We start from the raw sequence: 14775 nt of genomic DNA, 5'->3' as shown, positions 1-14775 counted from the left end.
GAAAAGGAATTCATAGTATTTTCTTTATACGGTATTATAGACCAATATTTCAGTTTAATTTTTGCCAGATACAGGATGAATTTTTTCTCCAAAATCTTTGTTAACTTTCACTGATTTTTTTTTCATTTTTTTTCCAGTTAGACTAAAACTACTCTTTATACTTAATTCTCTTAAAATCAGTCTGGCAGTCCCTCAAAAAATTGGATATAACATTACCTGAAGACCCAGCTATACCACTCCTGGGCATATACCCAGAAGATGCTCCAACATATAACAAAAACATATGCTCCACTATGTTCATAGCAGCCTTATTTATAATAGCCAGAAGCTGGAAAGAACCCAGATGTCATTCAACAGAGGAATGGATACAAAAAATGTGGTACACAATGGAGTATTACTCAGCTATTAAAAATAATGAATTTGAGAAATTCTTAGGTAAATGGATAAAGCTAGAAAATATCATCCTGAGTGAAGTAGCCCAATCACAAAAGAACACACATGGTATTTACTCACTGATAAGCAGAGATTAGCCCAAAAGCTTGAAATAGCTAAGATTCAACTAACAAACCACATGAAGCTCATGAAGAAGGAGGACCAAGTGTGGATGCATTGGTGCTACTTAGAAGGAGTAACAAAAATACTCGAGGGAGCAAATATGGAGACAAAGTGTGGGACAGAAACTGAAGAAGGAGCCATCTGGAGACTGTTCTACCTGGGTATCCATCCCATGTGCAGTCACCAAAGGTAAACGCTGATGTGGATGGCAGGAAGTGCATGCTGACAAGAGCCTGATATAGCTGTCTCCTTAGAGGTCTGACAGAGTCTGACATATTCAGAGACAGATGCTCACAGCTAACCGCTGATCTGATCAAGAATTTCCCAATAGAGAAGTTAGAGAGAAGACTGAAGGAGCTGAAAGGGTTTGTGGCCCCATGAGGAGAGCAACAATACCAACCAACCAGAGCTCCCCAGGGTCTAAACCACCAGCCTGGGAGCACATAGGAAGGGACCCATGACTTCATCTGTATATGTAGGGGAGAATGGCCTTGTAGGGCATAGGTGGGAGAGGAGATCCTTGGTCACATGAAGGCTTTACACTGAGTGGGGGAGAATTCGAGGGTGGGGAGGTGGGAGTGAGGGGGTAGGTGGGGGCACATCCTCATAGAAGCAGGAGGAGGGGGGTGGGATAGGAGGTTCCTGAGTGGTGAGGGGAATGGGGTAAGGAGATAAAATCTAAAATGTAAATATAATAAGCCCCACAAATTAATGTGTGTGTGTGTGTGTGTGTGTGTGTGTGTGTTTGCAAGCACATGAAGGAGACTGGTCTGAGGAGGCCAGAAAAGATCATCCAATCCTCTCAAGCTGTAATTACAGGAGGTTTGAGCTGTCTGACAATGATACTAAGAACCAAATTCACATACTCTGCAGAAACAGCAAGCATTCTTAACTGCTGAGATCCACCATTAATTCCAATCCTCTAATAAATTCTTACCTCAAAATGACCAAAATTATAACCTCTAAACTCCTACAGTTTAATAAGAGTATGCCTCTCAAACCAGGTACTGATTCTCTACATAAAAGTAAAATGAATTACCTACTGCTTTATTTGATATGTACAAAATTATGTTAAGAGACAATTTTTAAATCAGAATGCTGATAGGGGAAATGTAATTTCATGAACGGTTTAACTGTTGCCAGAGGGGGAACCTAGAAACAGGATATAGTTGCATATGGGATGTCATGGCTAAGAATCTCCTTATGCCTCCAGTCCTCTGCTGTTTCCCATTCATTTTTACATTTTTATCGTCAAACTCTTGATGAAGACCACATTCTCCCCATATGTAGTCTTGCAATTTCTCAGTCAGACCCAGTCTGAAATAAAGGCATAGTTTGTACACGCACAGGAAGAGGATATTTGCATGGAGCCAGCATGCACTTAGAATCCCAGAGACATATAAGAAGAGCTGCCTAGCTATCACTATAGCTTGTACTTAGAAAGCAAAATCTGAGTGTTTTCACCATGACTTGGGCTCCACTATTCCTTGTCTTCCTTTGTCACTTAACAGGTGAATGGGTTTATGGAATTATTGGATGATAATTATTTATTGCTTGGGATATTTGGCCCATAGATTCCACTGTGGATAGAGTGGCCTTCTTCTAACTGTTTTTTTATTATTATTTTCTTCTTATAGGATCATGTGCCCAGTTTGTGCTTACTCAGCCAAAGTCTGTGTCTACATCTCTAAGAAGCACAATCAGTCTGTCTTGCAAACGCAGCACTGGTAACATTGGAAGCAGCTATGTGTACTGGTACCAGCAGCACATGGGGAGTTCCCCCACCCTTATGATTTATGAAGATGATAAGAGACCATCTGGAGTTCCTGATAGATTCTCTGGCTCCATTGATAGTTCTTCAAACTCAGCCTACCTGACAATCAATAATGTGGAGGAGGATGATGAGGCTGACTACTTCTGTCAGTCTTATAGTAGTGGTGGTGTTGGTCACAGTGATGTGAACCATAGAGGAAGTATGACAAAATCTCCCCAGAGCACCAGATGTGAAATCGATTGTGAAAAAAACTATTGCTGTTTCATGTCTTCATTAAAAGTACTGCTACTGGGGTTGCCAAGTCATACATTCCTCTAGGTTCACTGTAAGATTCCACATTCTAAGCTGGGCAGTGGTGATGCATGCCTTTAATCCCAGCACTTGGGAGGCAGAGGCAGGTGGATTTCTTAGTTTGAGGACAGCCTGGTCTACAGAGTGAGTTCCAGGACAGCCAAAGCTATACAGAAAAACCCTGTCTTGAAAAATTAAAAAAAAAAAACTATTCCACATTCTATCCACTTATGAATGACTGATCTCTTTTTATATTTGAGTTCAAAACATGGGGAACAATGGTTGAAAAAAAAGGAGTTTGAAAAGGCAATACTACTGACAATTTTTATGTCAGAATTCTTACACATGTGAGGTATTTAGCATCATTTCTGGCCATGAGTCATTTGCATATTTTCATGTTGTTCCTCCATTATGGCATCACCAATTCTCTATAGTGCTGAATGTATTTGTAATATAAAAAACAATACACTTGAGCAAAGAAACTGTGACAATAAGTAAGATAGTAAGAAGACTGTGGCTTTGACCCTTAGTTAGGCTACTGTGCTTCAAACCCCTATTAAAATGGGACTTGTGCCAGGATGGAATTAATGCCTGCTCCTGCATCTATGTACCTGGATCCCAGGGCAAGCATTGTGACTTGGAATTAGATAACAGTGTTTCTTATTCATGCATGATGTGGCTGTACACAGCTAAGGCTTGCATTGCAAGAGGCCATAAAATGTCACTGGTGAAACACAGCCTCAATGGAAGTTGACGTGCCAATTTTGAAGGGGTCATACAAAGGAGCTTAGCCTTGGCACCAAGAAGAAAGGCTATAAGAGGTATTGGTGAAGTCTACATGCAGTGGAAGACCCAAGCACATTGGAGATTTCTGTATTGTGGAATGACCACCAAGAACAGCAGAAGCAGTGGAGTGGAGTCAACCAGAGTCTAGCCTGCTACAGAAGTCAGAGCTAAAGTGATCCAACCCCTTTGGATGAAGTCAGATGTTTCTGTGTGAATCCCAGACATTGGAAAAGGAATCTGTGAAACTGAAATTGGCATGGAGATTCCAAGATGTTAGAGATGCCAAAACCATAAGATACCTGTTGAGGAAAGGTGATAATAAGGAGTAGAATGAGTCCAAAAGAAAGAAGTATGTTAGTGTCATCAAAGCAGAAAGAAGTTGGATACCTGAAGAGCATTTTGACAATAGACCTGGTGATGCAGAGTTTTGAGTTAGCACAGCAGGCTTTTGGTCTTCTTTGGTTCTCCTCTCTATGAAATTTTGAAATTGTAATGTATATCCTGGAGTTTTGAAGGTATATGATTTGCTTTTTGACAGTTAATTGATTAGATGAATCTCAGAAAAGATTTTAAAATTTAGATTTTTTAAACTGTTGAAACTGTTATAGACTATGGGGACTTTTGAAGTTGGACTAAGTATTTTGCATTGTTGATTGGCTAGGTATGGCTTCCATAGTTTCATGTGCCTGAACAAGCCTATGTAGGCTAAGGAGTAGAGTGTGGTAGTTCAAATATTCTTGGTCCAGGAGTGTAACTTTCAATGGTGTGCTATTGTAGATTACCCCAGTAATGTTTGTATTTTGATGCTTCCTCAAGAGGGCCTGCCCCAAGGAGGAGTGGATCACATACTCAGGTAATGTTATGTGAATCTTATCCCCATTTTAACTTGTTAAATAAATGTTAGACCACATGATTGGGCAGTGAAAGGGAAATGTGGGGCTGGAAATTTTAGAGAAGAAAGAAAGATGAAGAAAGAGGAGACAAAAGGAAGATAGAGCTGAACCACATGGCCTGGAGAAACCACAAGTAAGCAAGGGATTTCACCGCTGGGGAATCGAATAGTGTAGTGGTTTATCTGTCCAATCTAGCTGTGCAGCTTATAAATATTGTGACAGAGTTGTGTGGGTTTTTTGCTTGGGCTTATTGAGGTTGGAGATTTACTGCAACAAATTGGCTCCAACATGGATCTAAAACCTAAAGGCAGGAGCTGGAAGAGAAATTTCCAGATGCTAGAATAGAAATTTCAGAAATTGATAGATGACACTGAGAAACAAAGAGATGAGCTTAAGACTTGGCAACATAGACTAGAGGAAACACTAGCACTAGAGGTTCAGGATTTTATTGGTCATAATAAGCAACAGAAAGAGAAGAATGAAGAGTAGAGACAAGAACTGGAAGAGATGCTAAAACAGAAACTTCAGATGTTCAGAGATGACTCTGGGCAACAGAGAGATAAGCTTAAGACTTGGCGACATGACCTAGAGGAAACACTTGAAGTAGAGGTTTAGGATTTTTATAGGTCAAGATAAGCAACAGAAAGAGGAGAATAAAGGTTGGGGGTAGAAGCTGGAAGTGACACTAGAAAAAATGATTTAACAATTCACAGATCAGACTCAACATCAAGGATATAGAAATAAAATTTGAAAGCAAAGTCTAAAGGAAAATTTACTAAAACTAGTAAAACAAAATAAGGCAGATGCTGCAGTATCAGAATTACAACAGAAAGAGAAGCTAAGATTATGGAGGCAGGGCCTAGAACAGGAGATGGAAAAAATTATAGAGCAGCATGAACAACAAGAAGCAAACTTTAAGATTTGGCAACATGGCCTAGAGGAAATACTAGAATTAAAACACAGGAAATTATATATCAGAATAAGAGAAAGAAAGATGAAAATGAAAGTGGGATATGGGAGCTGGAAAAGATGCTAGAACAGAGGATACAACAACAGCTCACAAGTCAGACTGAGCAGCAAAAAGAAAATAATGAGGATTGAAAGAAACAAACTTGGAGAATAACCTTTTAAAATTAATCAATCAAAATAAGTCAATAGAAGAATATCAGAATTGCAATACAAAGAAAAACTTAAAATTTGGAGACAGAACCTTGAACAGAGAATACACAAATTCAAAAAAACAGGAGGAGCAACAAAATTAGAAATATGAAGCATGGACACAGACTAAGGAAGGAATTTAAAATTTCAATTAAAAAAAATACTCAGGTAGAGACAGAAGATAAAGAAAGCCAACCAAAGGTTATTAGAAAACAAACTTTAGTTTATCTGGTTAGTATGCAACAAAGACCAGATGATGATCATCCACAGGGTTATCAGGAATTTGAATGGAAACACATTGATGTGTTAGAACTGATGAAATTTAAGGAAAATGACACTAATTTTGGAATACATTAGCCATTTGTTAAACAAATTCTGACTTTTTGGGCTACTAAAAATAGAATAATACCCAAAGACCAGAAGGATATGACAAAAGCAATTCTAGAACCTGCCACACATTTACAATGGTTCTCATGGTGGAGAGAAGAGACAAGAAAGATAGCATAACAAAATAGATCCAGGGGTATTTCCAAAGATCAGCTGCTTGGTGAAGGTAGAGGTCAAGGTGCAGGCTGTATATGATGAAGAAACTCTGGCATTGTGTTGATTAGCCGCCTTAAGTGCCTGGGACAAAGTCACCAAATCAGGAAAAAGACTTGAACCATTTTCTCAAGTCATGCAAAATTCAGAGGACACATTGTCTGACTTTTTGCAAAGGCTAACCTCAGCTGTGGAAAGGAATGTACCAGATCCAGCAGGCAGCAAGAAAGGCAATAATTGAGTATTTAACCTTTTTAAAAATGCAAATGCTGAATGCAAGGAAGTAATCAGACCACTGAGGGCAAGGTCAGGATCAATAGATGAGTGCATTAGACATACAATTGATGTTAGACCTTGCTCACATCATATGACCTTAATAAGAGAAGCTGCCATTAGAGACCTAGAGATGAACCAAGATTTCAAATGTTTTAATTTTGGTGAGCAGAGTCATCTCAGAATAAACTACAGGAAAAAACAAATTAATCCCCAAAGAGGCCTATGCCTTCTTGAATATGTCAAAGATGTGGCAAAAGCCAACATTCAGATAGGGACAACAGGCAATTGGTTCAACACCTTACCAAAAAACTCCCAGTGGGGGGACCTCTTGCAAACAACAATGCCAGGCAGAAAGCTTTCTCTTAGGCAGGACAATTAAATATCATTCCTTCAAAAAAAGATGTTGTGAGACCACATAACAAGTCTGAGGCAAGTCTTATAGACAATTCAACAAAGCAGGACAAAAACAAGTATTTTGGCAAACTTCTGTAGAGATTAAAAGCCAAAATTAAGAATACTAGTAAACAATATAGAGATTGAAGGAATGGTTGACACTGGAGCAGATGTCACCTTTATCTCTCCAAAATCTTGGCTTGCAAGTTAGTCACTCAAGAAGTAGCCATCTAATTTCAAGGAGTTAGGACTTTATGCCAAATAAAGCAAATCACTAGATGGCTTGATGGCTAGTCTTGTACTAAATGTACAAGACTTGAAGATCAGGTAGGAAAATTGAGGTCATACGTAGCTGATATTGCCATTAACTTATGGGGAAGAGATCTGTTACAGACATGGATAACAAAAATTAATATCCCCTCAGTTTTAGTGTCTGGCCACAAAACTGGTCAGGTTCCTAATTTTAAAAAAATTAAATTAGTTAGGGAATGATTTAAAAGACAGTTTCAGACTGTCCAGGCTATCCACGAACAAGATAGAGCAGAGGCTGACAATTTAGCTCCAACCCAAGGAGCCACTGCTAATAAAACACCAACAGCCTTACCACTAAGGTTGTTGACTAACAAACTCATTTGGATTGATCAGTGCTCTAACAGAATAAAAACTACAGGCATTAGAATAGCTAATTTAGGAGCAGCTTAAGGCTCAGCATATAGAGGAGTCCATGTTCCTTTAGAATTCTCTTGTATTTGTCATTTAAAAAAATTAGCAAATGAAGAATGTTGACAGATCTCAAAATGACTAATAAGAGTATTCAACAACTGCATTTTTTGCATCCTGGAATCCCATTTCCTTCCTTGTTGCCTAAGGAATGGCCTTTTATAGTGATTGATCTAAATGACTGCTTTTTTCACAATTCCTCTACATGAACATGATAAGGAGAGGTTTGTTTTTTCAGTACCTATCTTCAGTAGAGATCACCCAATAAGAAACTATCATTGGAAAGTCCTGTCACAAGGAATGTTAAGTAGCCCTACCCTGTGTCAATATTTTGTACAGCAGCTATTGGAGATGATTCACAATTTCCCCAGTACATTATTTACCATTATATGGATGACTTCCTATTGGCTGATCCAGATATAAATATCCTGGAAAGAATGCATGCTGAAGTAAAAAAAAAATCTCAGAATGGCAAATTACCCCTGAAAAATACAAAGAGGGGATTCTATTCATTACTGTGGATCATATGGAATACCCGTTTTATGTAGTGTTCCCAATTTTTCACAGAATTGATGGAAACTGGAGCTTGTATAACCTGGGCCATTGTCAGTCTTTATCTGTTTAGGCACACCCAGTACAGCAATTGCAGCAAGCATATGAGTGATCACATGCTTGCTTGTTTCTCCAGATTGTAATGTTGCATAAATAAAACCACTGTATGTATCTACATATACATGTATATATTTTTGATTGCCAAATTCATTATAATGAGTAACATCCATTTGCCAGATACTGTTTGGTATCAGTCCCTTTGAATTTACACCCAAATGAGGAACTGGTAAAAGTTTAACACATGATTGACATTGTTTAACAATTTGTCTAGCTTGTTCTCTGGTAATTTTGAACATAATTTTTAAAGTTTTAGAATTAAGGTGAGGTAACTCATGAGCCTTTATGGCCTGATCTAAGTTAGATAATCCCTTCTTCACTTTTTCCTAATCCTTTCCTTGGGGGAAAATCCAGAGTTTATCATTTATGATTACTTCATTAGGGCTGCACATAATCAATCCCAACTGGGATAACAGATCTCTGCCCCAGAGATTAATAGGAAGGCACGGAATGACATAGGGTTGTATATTTCCTGTATTTCCTTCTTTATCCTTCCATGTCAGCACCTTAGAGATTTGTTGTGGATTTTGACTTTGGCCAATACCCCTTAAATTGGTTAAAGTTGGGGTCAGAGGCCAGGTGGCAGGCCAATTGCTTTGTTTTAGGATAGTCACATTAGCTCCTGTGTCAACCAAGCCTTGGAATTCCTTCCCATCCAACCATAGTGTCATGATAGGTTTTTGTTTAACTATAGGCTGTACCCAGTATGCATCAGAGAAACCAAAGCCTTGATCTCCTCTCTTAGGACTCTTATATATGTGATTAGTAGGGAACAATGGAAGTAATAATAGTTGACCTATCCTTCTTCCTGTAGGAATGGTGACTATATTCTGAATTGCCTGTGCCATTACCTTAATCTCAACTTGATAATCATTATCTATTACTCCAGGAAAAATCTGTAGTCCCTGCATAGTAGTACTGCTTCTTCCCACTATCAGGCCAAACACATTTGGATAGAGTGGTCCAAACACTCCAGTGGGTAAGGCCTGAGGTCCCATTTCTGGGGCTAATGCTATGTGGGTGGCAGAACTGAGGTCTAGTCTTGTGCTTCCTGGTGTTGCTTGACTAAGTTCTGAAAGGGATTGGTGTTTGTTGGCATGAAACTGACTGTTCCATAAGCCTGTTTTGGCTTGTGTTGGTTCGGGGCCTGGAGCTGGCCCCTGTTCCCGTTTTCCTGATTATGGGAAAGGATGTTTCCTTGTGAGTCTCTTTTGGACCTACATTCACTAGCCCAAATGCCTTCCACATTTGCAAAGTGGGCAGAGCCCAGGCTGCTTTCTGGGCTGTCTCTGGCTTAACTCATTTTCTGCCTCACAATCTCTTGCAAAGTGTCTAGGCTTGCTACATTTAAAACAGGCCTTTTGGTTTCTACTAGCCAAAAAATCTCTTACTGATTGTCCTTGCATGGCAGCTGCCATAGCTAAGCCCTGTTGGTAGGAGGGACCTATATCAGAACAGAGTCTGATATACCCCGTAAGGTCTGTCTTTTTCCTGTAGGGTCTAATGGCCGCTTGGCAGGCAGGATTGGCATTTTCATATGCAAGTTGTTTCACATAATCCAAACCTGTCTCTGCATTATCAAAACTCCTTCCTGCTGTTGTCATTAATTGATGAACAAAATCAGAAAATCGTTCATCCGGTCCTTGTCTGACTGCTGTTAAGGACACACTAGGGTTCCCTTTTGCTGGGAGTTTATGCTAAGCCTTCATTGCTGCATTTTGAATTTGAGCAAATAAACCTGGATCATATTGCATCTGGTTACACTAGAAGCAAATGCCCTTCTCCTACTAAGGCATCAAAGACCAACCATTGCCTGCCTGAATGTTTCTCCTAGCTGTCTCTTTACAATTCTCATGATACTCTGATTTCCAAATAAAATAGTCACCACTGCTAAGAACTGCTCTCACTAATGTATTCCAATCACTAGGAGTCAGCCACTCCTCTGCATCAGGCTCTAAAATTGCAAGAGTAAAGGGAGCAGTGGCACCATATTGTGATACTGCATTTTTAAATTCCTTAACAATTTGAAAATTAAACCCTGTGTGATGTCTCCAGGCAACCCCTTGAGCATCTCTGGTCTCAGACACAGGGAAACCCTCAGCTTCTCCCTTCTCTGGATGGTCTGTGGCTAATCTTAAGCTAGATCATATGGGCTGCCTTTGGACTCCTGGTTGAGGAACGCAAGGAGCCAGGAGATTTTTGCAGTTTACCTCTGGAGACATCTTTCCTGTCTTTACTTTTTGTAGCTGACTAATTAAGTCTTGATCCTCTTTTTCTAACTGTATTTGTTGTTTAAGCACAGATATTTTTCCTGTAATTCCCATCTGGGATCTATAACCACCATCTCCATTGGGGGAGCACTTGGAGGTGGAGGTGCATAGGAAGGGGGTCTTCCAGAAGAGGGCGATTCAGGGTCATAATGTTCCACTGCCTCTTCCTCTAGGTTAGCACAATCTAGCTCTGACAAATCATCATCAACCTTTGGGTGTATTTTAGATCCTAATTTTGGATAAATATGTTTCTTTTTATTTTGAACATGAAAGACAGCATTCAAACGATGAAACAAAAGCAGACAATTAACACACGTGAGCAGCAAACAACAAGATAAAAACAGAGAGTTGAGTTCAGGCTGACTTATTTCTTACCCCATTTTCATTAATATGACTTACCTTTCTCATTGCAGCAGATTCCTGTGATGATCACCTTCATTTCACTTCTGAATTTTCGGCAGATCCTTCTTCCAGTAACGTCCCTCACTGGGTCTCTTGTTCTTGCTGCCCCACGTTGGGTGCCAAAAATGTTGCGGCCCAAGCTGCCCCATATTTGGGGGCCAAAAATGTTGGGGACTGTTCTATCAATGTTGGGATCCGCACTGCCAAAAGCCTTGGGGACTAATTTGTTACTGCTCCAAGCAGCTCCGGTCTGCAGGTCAGGGTTCAGCAAGAGAGAGAGTGAGGGCAGATGCAAGGAATGGAGACCAGACAGAGTGTGATTCAATCCTGTTTATTCTTCAGTCTCTCTTCTCTCCAAGTCCCAAGTCTCGAGTTCCTAGTCCCTAGTTCCTAGTCCCTAGTATCTAGTGCCTCCAAGTTCCAAGTTACTTCTTCCAAGTGCTAAGTGCCTAATGTCTAATTCCGAGTTCTTCCTCCAAGTGCCAAGTGCCAAATACCTAATAATTCTTCCGAGGTCTCTAGTCCAAGTGTCTTCTTCCTCAATGCCTAATTCCTACTCCAAGTTTTACTCCAAGTTGTACTGTCTAACCTAATTCCTAGTTCCAAGTTGTACTGTCTAATGTCTAATAACTAACTCCAAGTTGTACTTCTGAGTGCCTAATAATCTGTTGCTTTCTTCTGTCTGCCTCTCGCCTTTTATATGTCTCACTTCTAAGCCATGCCTCTAAGTCACACCTTTAAGTCATGCCCTTAGGCCTTCTCTCTAAATCTGATCTCTAAGTCACGCCCTTAAGTTACACACCTTTAAGTCTCACACAGCCAAAGAAAGATTCTAGGTATCTAAACCAAGATGTTATCAGAGTGTGCTCAGCTGTTGTAGGCTGATGTAATCAAGTCTCTTATCAGGGTATATGGCTTAAGATGGCTGCAAGGATGATAGCTGCCTTCTGTCGGCTCCCCACACCCTTGCATTATGTAAATGTTAAAATCTACATACAGTTGGTATGAAAATGTAATAGAGCTCTTTCATCCCATGAACTATCCTTTATTTCTAAAGCTCTGAATTGCATACCACTGGAATAGTGAAAGGTGACAAAGAATGCTCCGTGAAAGAGTCAAAGAAAATCACAAATCTATATTATTAAGAATTCTATCTATACAATTATATTAACTGTCTACGCTCACATCAGAAGAATAAGTAGTAGTTAAATTCAAGGTACACCATGTTTTGCTGTAATTGGATGTCAGTGAAAATGGAAACATTTTAAAAACTAAGTAAGATGTACTCATCCTCTTATTGATTATAATAACAAAATAAAAACAACTGTCTGGGACAAATGGATTACTCACACAATTTCCTTCATCACAATTTTTCAGTTTCTTCTAAATTTCTATTTTCTGTATTATTAAACTGCCAGGTTTTTGGCATGGTCAATGGTAGGAAAGAGTGACTTTGTTCCTACCTTAGTTGAGAGCCAGCAAGGCATGAGCATACATACATAAGTGTCAATGTTTGCAGTGGGCATAAGGCTGCTTTATATAAAAATATGATTTTGTTTACTTTGTATTTCTCCTTCAGGAAGTATCTCCCTGACACATTTATTGGATGACTGTTGCAGTACCAAATTAATCTATTTAGTTAATCCTAAAAGCATCAGCTTACTTCTCATTACCTGCCCCAATGCTATGGGTTTTTAAATGAAAGATGTATATACTCAGGCTTTATATTTTTATATAACTTAAACAGCTCAATATCTAGGCCATTTCCTAACCTCCACATGGCTAACCTACCTCTCTCTGCTATTCCCAAGTTATTACTAAAACCTATATTGCATCTTAGCTTCCCTGGACCCAGACATGCAACCCTCTCAGGCTGTATTTTACCTGCTCCTACATGGTGTCTATGCTTTCTGTCCCATATCTCTCAGGCATGGTGTCTCTCCTCTTCTTCTCCTATCATGACAGATCTCTCACTCTTCTTCCTTTCTTTGTCTTTTGCTTGGGATTCATAAAAGTCCTGTCTCTTTCTCCCTGCCCAGACATTGACCACCAATAACTTTATTAACAAATCAAAATTAACTGGGGGCAGGGTTCCCTCAGTGTATTCTTATGCAATTTTGGAGTCCCAGATTAACATAATACAAGCAGCATTAGACCAACCCCACAACAAATTCTCCTTTTGTCCATTTTAAATGGCACTTTTCTCTGACATACATTGAACATAATTATAACAATTATGTAAATTGAAAGATATGATATGCACTTATAAAATCCAGTCCACTGAATTTGATCATTAAGATAAATTACTCTATCATCTATCCTAATTTAAAGAATTTATAATTCTGTGCCTGCGTTTTATTAATTTTCACTTGTATTGCTATCTGAAAACCATTCTTTTAAACCTAGATCTCCTTCCTTAATGCTAAACAACTTAAGTTTATGAGATTATAATTGTTCTTCAACACTGTCAGAGAGCTGAGAATGAATTAAATATTAATTGAATATAAAGGAAGCACAAAAACATAGGTAGAAAAAATACAATTTATTAAGGACAGCCGACCACCTGCACCATTCCCTATATTCTTCAAAATGTTGGAGCATCTATCTTCAGCCTTCTGGCTCAAAACCATCTGACCAACATTAAGTGAGGCAGGACTTATTAAGGACTAGCTTACCCTGTATTGACAGAGCTAAGCTGTTGGCTATCCTGCATTTTGTGTACTTTCCTGAACAGTATATTTTTATCTGCAATTTTGAATTAGGGCAATGTTTGTCCAGTGGCTACCTTGCCACAACTGGAGCAACTCCATATGAAGGTAATGATGCTCAGTATCTTCTTTGAAGTATGGAAAGGGGTACTGTCAGGAGCAGACATATCTCCTAGTCAAAAAATCTATTAGTAATGAAATGATTTTGCATGCCATATTTTGTGAATCTCTGGTGCCTTTAAGGCTATCTGTCTATACAGGGTATATCTTAACTGATAAACCTTGACTACTCTTAGCTACTTCTATTTGAATTATACTATTATTATATATTGAGATTAATATTATTCTATTTGAATAGTATTAATAGATCTTTTGACTAGGAAACATGTCTGCTTTCTCTTTATATGAATTGAAATAATATTCTTCCCTATTTAATGTTAATTAAATTCACTTCTATTTACTGTGTAAGCCTGTTCTCAGGCTACTAATAAGTCATATGCCAGGCTAAGCAATCCTAGAATATTTTTGAAGACTATGTTCAAAGAACCCAGTTGAGTGTGATAGCATTGACTTCCTTTAAATTTCCATTTATCTCTCTTCTTTTTATTTGATTGTAAGAGAAATTCAGCTTCACTCTCTGCCCTCTGAGTAGCTTGTTTCCTTGCACAGTAGGAGCTACCAACACCTCTAAGCTCAAGCCCTCTAAGGCAGCTTAGGTTTTGAGAAGGGCTCAGGCTGGACCACAAGTCCACCACTCAATGTTGTCTGGGTCAGTTTATGCCATGAACCCAAAAATTATGAATGCCAACTTAGACTGTGTATGTCCTAGTCCTGAACCCACACTACTTGGACAAAATTGTGTTCCTCTGCTAAGAAAAGAATAGTTCCCACCTCCTAATCTTAAAGGCACAGCAGTGGTTTCCATTCAGGAATTTTCAATTAATTTTTAAGAGTGAGTTTGTGCTAGCACATTGGATACCAGGTAATGTCTTTTCTGCGAAGGTTAATGAACTCCAAGAATATCAGAGACAACATGAGTCTGAGAGGCAAGTGTGAGGCTAATATCTCAGCAAAATAGTAAATGCTAAGACATTCAGGACAGCCCTCAACACTGTGGAAAAGAACCTTAAAACATGAGTTCAAAAATATATAATTTTATATAATTTATCAACTTTGCCAAATATAAAGATGCAATATGACTTTTATAAGGAGCTTCACAGCTCTGGAAGGGCAGAGGCAGCTGAACTATATGCCAGCTCATCAAAAAATAAAAACACATGCAGATACAAAGGCAGAAAGATTCCTGAGTTTAAGATCTGCCTGAACCAGAGGAAAATTAG

At 38.9% G+C, this 14775-nt stretch overlaps 1 gene segment (V, D, J or C); it reads left to right on the top strand.

The window, feature by feature from the left end:
- The window catches only part of LOC117717745 (immunoglobulin lambda variable 2-like), a 635157-nt gene that overhangs the window by 354998 nt on the left and 265384 nt on the right, over positions 1-14775 (top strand).

The sequence above is a fragment of the Arvicanthis niloticus genome, chromosome 12, assembly GCF_011762505.2.
Source record: "Arvicanthis niloticus isolate mArvNil1 chromosome 12, mArvNil1.pat.X, whole genome shotgun sequence".
Classification (NCBI taxonomy): Eukaryota; Metazoa; Chordata; class Mammalia; order Rodentia; family Muridae; genus Arvicanthis; species Arvicanthis niloticus.
This window is presented reverse-complemented; position numbering and strand designations above follow the sequence as displayed.